This window comes from Centruroides sculpturatus, unplaced genomic scaffold (genome assembly GCF_000671375.1).
Source record: "Centruroides sculpturatus isolate CEXI.00-Female unplaced genomic scaffold, Cexi_2.0 scaffold599, whole genome shotgun sequence".
In the NCBI taxonomy this organism is placed as follows: Eukaryota; Metazoa; Arthropoda; class Arachnida; order Scorpiones; family Buthidae; genus Centruroides; species Centruroides sculpturatus.
The window spans coordinates 127,044-136,635 of record NW_019384829.1 but is presented as its reverse complement, the minus strand read 5'-3'; the positions used below and the strand labels follow the sequence as shown (position 1 = coordinate 136,635).

Below are 9,592 nucleotides of genomic sequence, written 5' to 3'. Positions count from 1 at the left end.
TTAGTGTTTGTATTCTCTATTATAATTAAGCATTTTAAGTGACATTATTTAAGATTTTTTAGAAGCAATTTATTTAAATGGGACCCCAATTTAAATTTTACACAAAGTTCACTAGTGGCTTAATCCTGCACTGGCTAACATTTATACACACAGAAACACCCCCAAAATTTTTTTGCATTTCTCGATGTTTTTAAGCTCCCGAATCCAAAAATGTAAAAATGTTTCCATACTTTCCCACTTAACTTAAGCTTTCATAAACGATTTTACATGAAAATTTTATTTCTATAAATTAATTGTATTAATTATTAGCGAATCGATATTATTTCGTAACAATTTAAGATATTTTTTGTGAATTTATCGAGAAATTATATTTTGCAGAAGCTTCTGAATTTTTATTTAGAAAATCATTAACCAATTTTTAATGCTAAAAGAAAAAAAAAAAAAAAAGCGNAAAAAAAAAAAAAAAAAAAAAAAAAAAAAAAAAAAAAAAAAAAAAAAAAAAAAAAAAAAAAAAAAAAAAAAAAAAAAAAAAAAAAAAAAAAAAAAAAAAAAAAAAAAAAAAAAAAAAAAAAAAAAAAAAAAAAAAAAAAAAAAAAAAAAAAAAAAAAAAAAAAAAAAAAAAAAAAAAAAAAAAAAAAAAAAAAAAAAAAAAAAAAAAAAAAAAAAAAAAAAAAAAAAAAAAAAAAAAAAAAAAAAAAAAAAAAAAAAAAAAAAAAAAAAAAAAAAAAAAAAAAAAAAAAAAAAAAAAAAAAAAAAAAAAAAAAAAAAAAAAAAAAAAAAAAAAAAAAAAAAAAAAAAAAAAAAAAAAAAAAAAAAAAAAAAAAAAAAAAAAAAAAAAAAAAAAAAAAAAAAAACATTATTTTTGGAGAGAGAAAAATGCGTGCATTTTTAAAGTAATGAAGACCTTAAAAGACAGATAAACAATTCTAAGGTTTTTAAGTAACTTTTTATGTAAAAAATAAAAATTAATCTTGCAATTTTATGTCGTCTTAAACATAAACTAAATTTATTAATGACAAATAGTTATATGCATAAGAAAGTTATTATCTCTTGCAAGTACTTTCGAAGGTTTACTTTACATAATACGTAAAGTTTGTGAGAATTGTTTTCTTTTCTCTCCATCTAATTTTAATTTATAAAAATGTTTAATCTGAGCTCCTGTTTGCAATTTGTGTAATGTAAAAGTGATTTTGATATATATATATATACTGTATACATATAAACTAAATATATTCTTATCTTAAGGAATATCTCCAAACTTTTTCTCTAATTTTGCATTTCAAAAATAAATAATTCTTTCAAAATACTTTATTATTCGTACCGTTGATATAACTTCTTATTTTGAAACATACTAAAAGACATTACTTATGTGTCAAGAGTAACTTCTAAATGAAAAAAAAAAATACTCTATTTGAAATTATAAAATGAATTCTGTCGAAGGAACGTGCAGTTTACGGCACGAAATCTATACCGTGACCTTGGAACTGCCGTTCCATACCCGTCTAACTCCTAACCGCAGCGCTCCCTGTGAGCAAAACAGTATGGTTACGCCACTTTGTTCGTCCAATAAAAATCGTGGCAAATACCTAATCGTACTGTACCATATGTCATACATCACGCATGACGTATTCTTTCGGGGAAATTGAGAATATCAGCGCGTTGATTGGTTAACGCCTCTGGAATCACGTGGAGAAATGTTTGACATCGCTGATGTCGTCACATAAACTTGATTCAGAGTGGTAACAGAAGGTTTCGTTTTGTTTTGGGGCTGATTATTATACATTCTTATACTTTTAAACGGATTTATATTTTAACAAGTAAGTGTATTACTATATATTTTATATTTTTCTTTGATTAAAGGCGGAATACAAGCTAAATTTAAAATATAAAAATTTAAAATAAAACATATTTTCGCCGTCAAGTTTCTATTTTTTTAATTGTCAGAATATTTACTCGATATCAGCGTAATGTATTGGTGAAAAATTTTATTTATCTTGCGATTATATATGAATACCTGTATACACGTTTAAATATTTTCGTAGACTGATATTGTGATCAAATATTCATATATTTGGCCATTAGCTCGAGAGAATGGCGATAATTATATAAAAAGTCGTTAATTAATAACATAATTTTATCGTTGTTTGTCGCCATGTTGAACCGGAAGTAGACGTCCCTTTAAAAAGTTTAAATATTTCTCCTCTAAATAAAGCCTAAACTTGATGTCATCCTTTCTTGCGTAGTTACATGTACAAATGATGATGATAAACAAACAAAAAAAAAAAAATCACATACAGCAGAGTTCCAATACCCAAAAAATACACTCGTTGACAGAAAAATTAGCACAAGGAGTTGTCGGAATGGAACAAAATTGCACATGTGTGAGTGTAAGGGTGATATAAGTAAATAATTACAAAATTAAAGCAAAAGTATCACTGCAGGAAAAACTTCAAACGAAAGGAGGTTCTAGTTAAGCTGGCTGTAACATTTACAATCCAACCGGGGACATGCTTTGGAATCGGAAAAAATGGGGTCTAAAACTGATTGAACTTTAGTTATTTTTTGAAATTTATTTACTTATTGATCTATAAATTTGTGATATTATATTGATGTGTTAATAAAATTGCTCTATTCGAATATTGATTTTTACAATTAAATATTAAAAATGGGCAAAACCAGGGATGTCTGGTCACCCTATTGTGCCACATCTAGCTTAAATACGCAGTGTGATACGGGCAGGTGTGGAGGCATATGGGTTCTTATGGTGTTCTGAGGCATGTCGGTCTACAGTTGCTGCAAGCAGTCCTAGTTTGGCCAAACTCCTAGGCTGTGTAGTTTTGCATCCTAGGTGATTCCGGACATGTTTGATCGATGACAAATTGGGGGACTGGGCAAGCCGGGGAAGTGTGGCAATGTGGTAGGCAGTCCTGTGACACCCTTGCTGTGTATGATCGAGCATTGTCCTGTTGGAAAATGGCTCTTGGGATCCCTACCACAAGAAGCAACAAATGTGACTGCAGGATATTGCTAACATACAAGGGATCATGATAGCCCAGAAGTATCACTATTAGAGGTGATTGGCTGTTGTATGTGATGGCACCATCACTCCAGCTGTGGGGGCAGAATTGAGAAATTCACCACATTGCCTTCAGACACAAACAGTTCCATTCCATTGCAATTAGTGTTGCAACGAATAGTATATTCGACCAAACTATTCGGCTTGATTAACGCACGTACGAAAATTGGTATGCAAACTGCATTATGGCAAGGACCCTGCTCTCTATTGGCCTGCTATCACTACAATTTGACAATCGTGTTAATTCTTGACAGTTGTAGCGGATAGACATGAGCATCATGGCAGTATATGATAAGTTATGATATCAAATGTGGATAACAATGAAATGACCTACACATGTAAATAACGGAAAAAGAAGAGAGAAGGACCGCGAAGTGAAAATATGAAAATAAATATGAAATCGAGTTGATAACATAATCAAACAAGTCGAGGCAGCTTATTGGCGTGAAATTTGCGGCCGTCAATGCCAAACAATTGTAGTCATAGACTTCAGAAAGCTAAATGCTTGTAATGAAAGTCACTTAGTGTGCACGGGCGAAAGCCTGAGGCCGTTCGAGCTACCAAGCTGTCTTGAATATGTGAAATCATAACTGTGACTTATACTGACGTTCTATCTGTCTCTTTTCTCCGTTATCACCAGGCTATGAGTCACATAATTGTAAAATGGGAAATCTACGACGGAAAAGTGACGAATTGAAAGTATCGTGAGCACGTATTACGAAGTATGCATAGTTATACTTTTTTTCTTTTCACTCTTTCCACCCTGTGGGCACTAGGACGGCTCTTTTTGCAAGGCCATTATGGGTTCGGCCAGGCCCACAATGGGGCTGCCGGTGGTGAGGGACGGGGCCTGACATATCCGAATGGACCACCCCCGAAAAATTCCTGGGGATTTTTTGATCCGTTCGGATTTGAACTCGGATCCCCCAGAGCGGTAGGCTGCCACCTTGGCCGCAGTGTACGTGGACTAGAACAATAGAGGAAAGAGAAAGGGAAGAGCAAAGACGAGCGCTTAAAAAGAAGGATAGGCAGGGCCAGACCATCAGATGTGCGACAATTCTCGAACGAATAGATGTGTACGTGTGTACGTGTGCTGATCTTTGTAATTATAAATTGTGTATACATGTGACTAATATTATTTTCTTTTTTATTTTCTGCATGTTACAAGTTATAAATAAATATAAACGAACAACATTAACCCGATAACATTAAATCTAAATACCACAATGATTAATTTACTGTGTTTTTGTTATTTCTTACTCCTGTTTTTAGGTATTCAGTATTTGGCCGAATAGTGATTAAATATTCAGTATTCGGATGAATAGGCCAAATACCGAATAGTAACCGAATATTCGTTACATCACTAATTGCAATCAATCCCATCAGGAGCGACACCAGACGGAGGTGAGAGTGAGTGGCTGTCACTGGCAGCACACATAATAGCCACTGCAATACCAAATGTACCAAATGCACTCAGGTTCTCAAAATGGTATGGACAGACATCTGTAATGATGGCAGACAATGATATGGTCAACTGTGTGTGCATGTGTACTTGTCAGAGAACTAGACAGTCCTTCCAGCTGGTTTGCTAAGAGCATTCTGAGCCTCTGCACACTGTGTGCAAGCTTTCTCTTGTCCACTGGTCCCAACATCTCAGTGTTATCAGAACAGCCTAGGTAGTGCAGGCTATTTGGCAAGATGACCATTTGGCTTTTCTCAGCCTGATGATCCTTCCCCTCTCAAACTCTGTTAGTTATTCATATGGGCTTTGACTGTGATATAAAAGCATCTCTACTGATACAGTGTACCTCTGCAACAGGATAACTACAGACAGGGTGCCTTTGTGCACATTTTTATAGATGAAAGAGATGCAATTTAATGTCCTCTGCTGGCATTATACAATCAGCATGCTATAACTCTAATCATTTACATATCTGCTTGAGATTTATCTGCATGCCAAATTTCTCAGCAATACTACAACTTGGTGTGCTAATTTTTATGGCAATGAGTGTATAAAATACATATACTGAAAAAATTAATATGCAGAATTGGCACATGAAATAAGCATATGTAAAGAATGGATAAAGTATATATTGTACCAATAGCACTCTCTTGCATATGTATCACATCCCACACATTCCACACAAAAATCCAGAAACATTAGGGCTTTGTGACAGCATGTGTGTTACAGAAAGTTGCCATACTAAACACATCAGGATATTATTAAACAACACAGATAAATATTTACAAATCTAATATATAATTGAGACAGGTTGATAATGATAATAAGTGCAGAGCCCAAATGGTTAGGAGTAGAAAGTTGAAATTTGATACACAGTTAGGATACGTCACGAAAACTCACACTAAGAAGGGATTTTTTGAAATTTCCCCTTGCAGGGGAGAGGGACAGGATTAAGGCTAAACACTTCCATCAACAATGGAAGTGTTAAGTAACAATGGAAGTTTTAAGTAACAATGGAAGTGTCAACAATGGAATTGTTAAGAGAAAGCGACGTGCAAGACGCAGATGCAGTTTTTTTTGTTTTTGCAGAAAATCAAACACATTTTTAAAACCATGTAAAAATTCTCTAATTAGTCTGGAAACAAGGGGACCCAATTCTTGCATTCTGTGAAAACGGGTAAGGTTGACTGTAATAATCTTAATCTGAACTTCAATTAAGAAGAAGTATATCCTGAGTAATTACAGAAATTGAATCTTAATCTTAGTTATCGTTACTTTTGCCTGAGCAATGCCAGGCCTACCTGCTAGTATATATATTTGTAAATATATATATTTACAAATGGCATGTAAATGTTAAGGTTGCACAATGCTTTTGGCATTTGCTGAATGCTGAGCAAACGTTTGGTCAATATTGAGTAGTGTGGTTGACTATTTGGTATTCGGTACTCAGTGAAATACCGTATTTACTTGAATATAAGACAACCTCGCATATAGGACAAGGTGTGACTTTAACACTGGAAGGGTGTAAGCCGGTGGATATTCATCGCAGAATGCTGGCTGTGTACGGTGACGTGTGTGTTGAAGCCCACAGTGACGAGGTGGGCAAGAATGTTTAGCGACGGTTGACACGAGACAAGGGATTTGCTGCGGCCCAGTCAGGCACACAAAGTTGTGACAGAGAAGCTGATTATGGACATTGACACTGCAATCAAGGGAAATCGACGTCGAAACATTTGTGACGTCGCAAATGAGTTAAACGTTTCCATTGGTATTGTTCACAATATTGTCACCAACATTCTGAAGTATCGAAAAGTTTGTTGCCAATGGATACCCCGCGGACAGAATTTGTAACTTTCGTAAGCAATGGGATGCCTGCCTAAATGCCATGGGTGATTTCTTTTAACAAACTTTGTATTCATTTCACTCATTAAATATTGTTTTTTCTATCTATGTATCTGTCTCATTTCTGTTCCTATGCATCTCATGGTTACACACCTCGAATCACTTTCATTTGAACACCCCTCGTATATAAAACAAAAAAGTATTGGAATCATGCCAAATTTGACCCTCCAAGTTTTTTTTGCAAGTTTATACGTTTGGAGACCTCCCATACCCCCAAAAAAGCCAATAAAAGGGGAAAAATTCGTGTGCATGTGTGTGTTGCCGTCTAATTTGTTTAATTTCTTTATTTTCTATTCTGAGATATTAAACAATATCTCAGAATGGGTGAAGTTTAAGAAATGAAATGTGGCATTGTAGCTTGCATATAAAAGGGCATTAATATAGTGGGTGATCGGTTAATGAACAGATCGCATAACGAACAAATCGGATAACGAACACTTTCGCGAAAGATTTTTATGTTCGGACAACGAACAAATCGGATAACGAACACTTTCGCGAAAGATTTTTATGTTCGGACAACGAACACTTTCGCGAAAGATTTTTATGTTCGGACAACGAACACATGATCGGATAACAAACACCCCACAGAACAAACACAAGAAGAAGCGACGTAAATTAATGAATACCGATTGGTCTTCCCTTGTCTTCGGGCAACAATTCGAAACTTTTCGGAGTGTGGGAGACGTTGACATCGACGCTCAAGCCGATATATACCGATCGGATATTATTCCTCTGAACTTTGAAACTCTTCCTTGTAATTTCAGCCTTTTATTTTTCTGACAAAACAATTATTTTATGTATTCGTGAGACTGTCGGGTAGGCACTCGTTAAGTTTTGCATCTGTTTTTCTTTTCGAAAGGTGAGAGTATAATAGCAAAGGTAGAGAGTGGGCAGAAGATGCCTAATGTTGCTGGGCAGTATGGCGTAAACAGGTCTACAGTAGGCTGAAGTTCAATCTTATTTAAGAAACATACTGTATAATCAAGAAGACTCAAGCAGCTAAAGGAGTAACAAAAATCACATCTGAGAAATAAAGAATATCGAACAGTTCATAATGGAACACGAAATGGATCTGACGACAGAAGAACGCCAAGAACTCTTGAATGAAGAACACCAAGAAACTCGGCGAGATATGTTTTCTTCTGAAAAAGAGGATTAATGCTGATATCTTATATTAAAAATCCTTTGAAGAAGTGGGAGGATGTCAGAACAACGGTCTTGGAATGGCATCCAAACCAGGTTAAGGCTTGGGGATTTCTGCAATTACAATGCTATTAATTACTTACGAAAAATCCTGAAGAAGAGAGAAAAGCAATTGACATTAGACAGATTCTTTAACCCTTTCAAACAGAAAAAAAACACGACTAATAAAAACGCAAGACTATGTATTTTTATTATCATCAATACATATAAATAAAGATAGCAAGAAAGTATATATTTTTTTATTTTGGGGGGTCTCCAGAACCAATTAATCAAATTTCCATAGAAACCTATGGTAAATCGATAATCGGTTAACGAACAATTCGGATAGCGAACAAAGTCTTGGAACGGATTATGTTCGTTAACCGATCACCCACTGTACTATTAAATTTTGGTTCTTAATGAAAGGTCGACAAGGTGAAGACATAAAAAGGGTCATGTGTCATATCTCTTAATGAATATTTTACTTGTTATTAGCATTCGAAATTTGAAAAGGAATAAAACTCGTTTCTACTCTCAAAGTAAGCTTTTTGTCATTTTATAATAGTACAGTAAAACCTGTTAAGATGTTAGAATGTGTATGGGGACACAATTTAGTTCAACCATTTTGACGCTTAATAACTAACTCCTGTGTTAAACCATCTGACTCTGATTTAAAAACCACCGAACTTATTAGGCTTCAAACAGGGTGAACAAAATCATGTCCCCCCATACACATACAGAAAAAAATCTCGAATCTTTTGCATCCACACATGTAGAAAAAATCTCGAATCTTTTGCATATCTCGAAATTTCAAAATCCTTCAAGTGTCCTGAGTCCAAAAATGTAACAATTTGGGAGGGGTCATTTTTTGACCGAGTGCTACACTTCTCTCTGTTATATATAACAGTAAAAATTATATGAATACATATTTATATGTTAACTGTGTCATTACTTAGAGGAGTCTTTTAGCTTTGAAATAAAGTTTCTACATTCTGTCTTTATTAGAACACTATTTATTGAATCTTTTATTCTGAGGTCACGTGATGACATCAGAATTTCCATGTCTCTTTTGGTAATAAGTCCACCCCTGGTTGGAGTTGGATGGTAAGGAAAAGTTGGTGTCGGTAGATTTTTATCCGACTCCACAGCCCTGGTTATTTTATATTTCATTACAAAACAAATTTTAATGTGTTCTTTAAGAGATGAAATATTAAGTTTTTCAGTTTAGTTAAATTTTGCTGTATACAACCATATAACAAATAATTTGTTACATTACTGGAGGAAGATATATTTTGTATATAAATAAACACAGATACCAAAAGATATAAGGTGTGTTTCAAATTTATTCGGACATGAAAAAATTAAAGTGAAACCCAAATTTGCTGCATTAAGCAACAAATATTTTATTAAAAATAACATGGATTTACATGTTTCCACACTGCAAAATAAGAATTGTAATCACACAATAACATTTTGTCACTGAAAATAATATTTTTGAAAATTTTGTACAAAAAAACTGTTACATATTTATCCGGACAGGCACTCATTTCATGACTTAAATAGAATATTGTTTAGTTTCAAGCATTGTAATATGCAAATCAGCTTACATATCTAATTGTAATACAAATTCTTAACAATTTAGTCTACCATTGTCATGTTTATCACAATACTCAGGTGGTACAAAATGGCACAAATTCAATGGTCAAGTAGACAGGTCTTGAAAATATATCTTAAATTTTCAGATATCATAATATTTTCTAATGTGAACTCTATGAAACTGTACTATCACAGCCAAATATCAAATTTTGGAAAAAAACAGACCAAATATTTAAATTAAACTGGCATCCTCAAAAACCATTTAAGTCATATTTTGCGCATTTGCCAGTAACTTTGTATTGTGTAGTTTTCTTATTGGAATGCTATCAGACTGCTCGTGCTTGTCTAATAGAAAGAAGGTTGTGGAAGGGGTT

At 33.6% G+C, this 9,592-nt stretch overlaps 1 protein-coding gene across 3 annotated transcripts in view; it reads left to right on the top strand.

The window, feature by feature from the left end:
- The first annotated feature begins 1,603 nt into the window (after positions 1–1,603).
- Positions 1,604–9,592, top strand: part of LOC111630074 (autophagy-related protein 18-like) — a 37,547-nt gene continuing 29,558 nt past the window's right edge. Inside the window, exon 1 of one of the 3 annotated variants that reach the window (XM_023374094.1) lies at positions 1,604–1,817. The gene's annotated coding sequence lies outside the window, so the exon portion shown is untranslated. The remainder of the gene's footprint in view (positions 1,818–9,592) is intronic. The other 2 variants (XM_023374093.1, XM_023374095.1) reach the window with 2 other exon arrangements.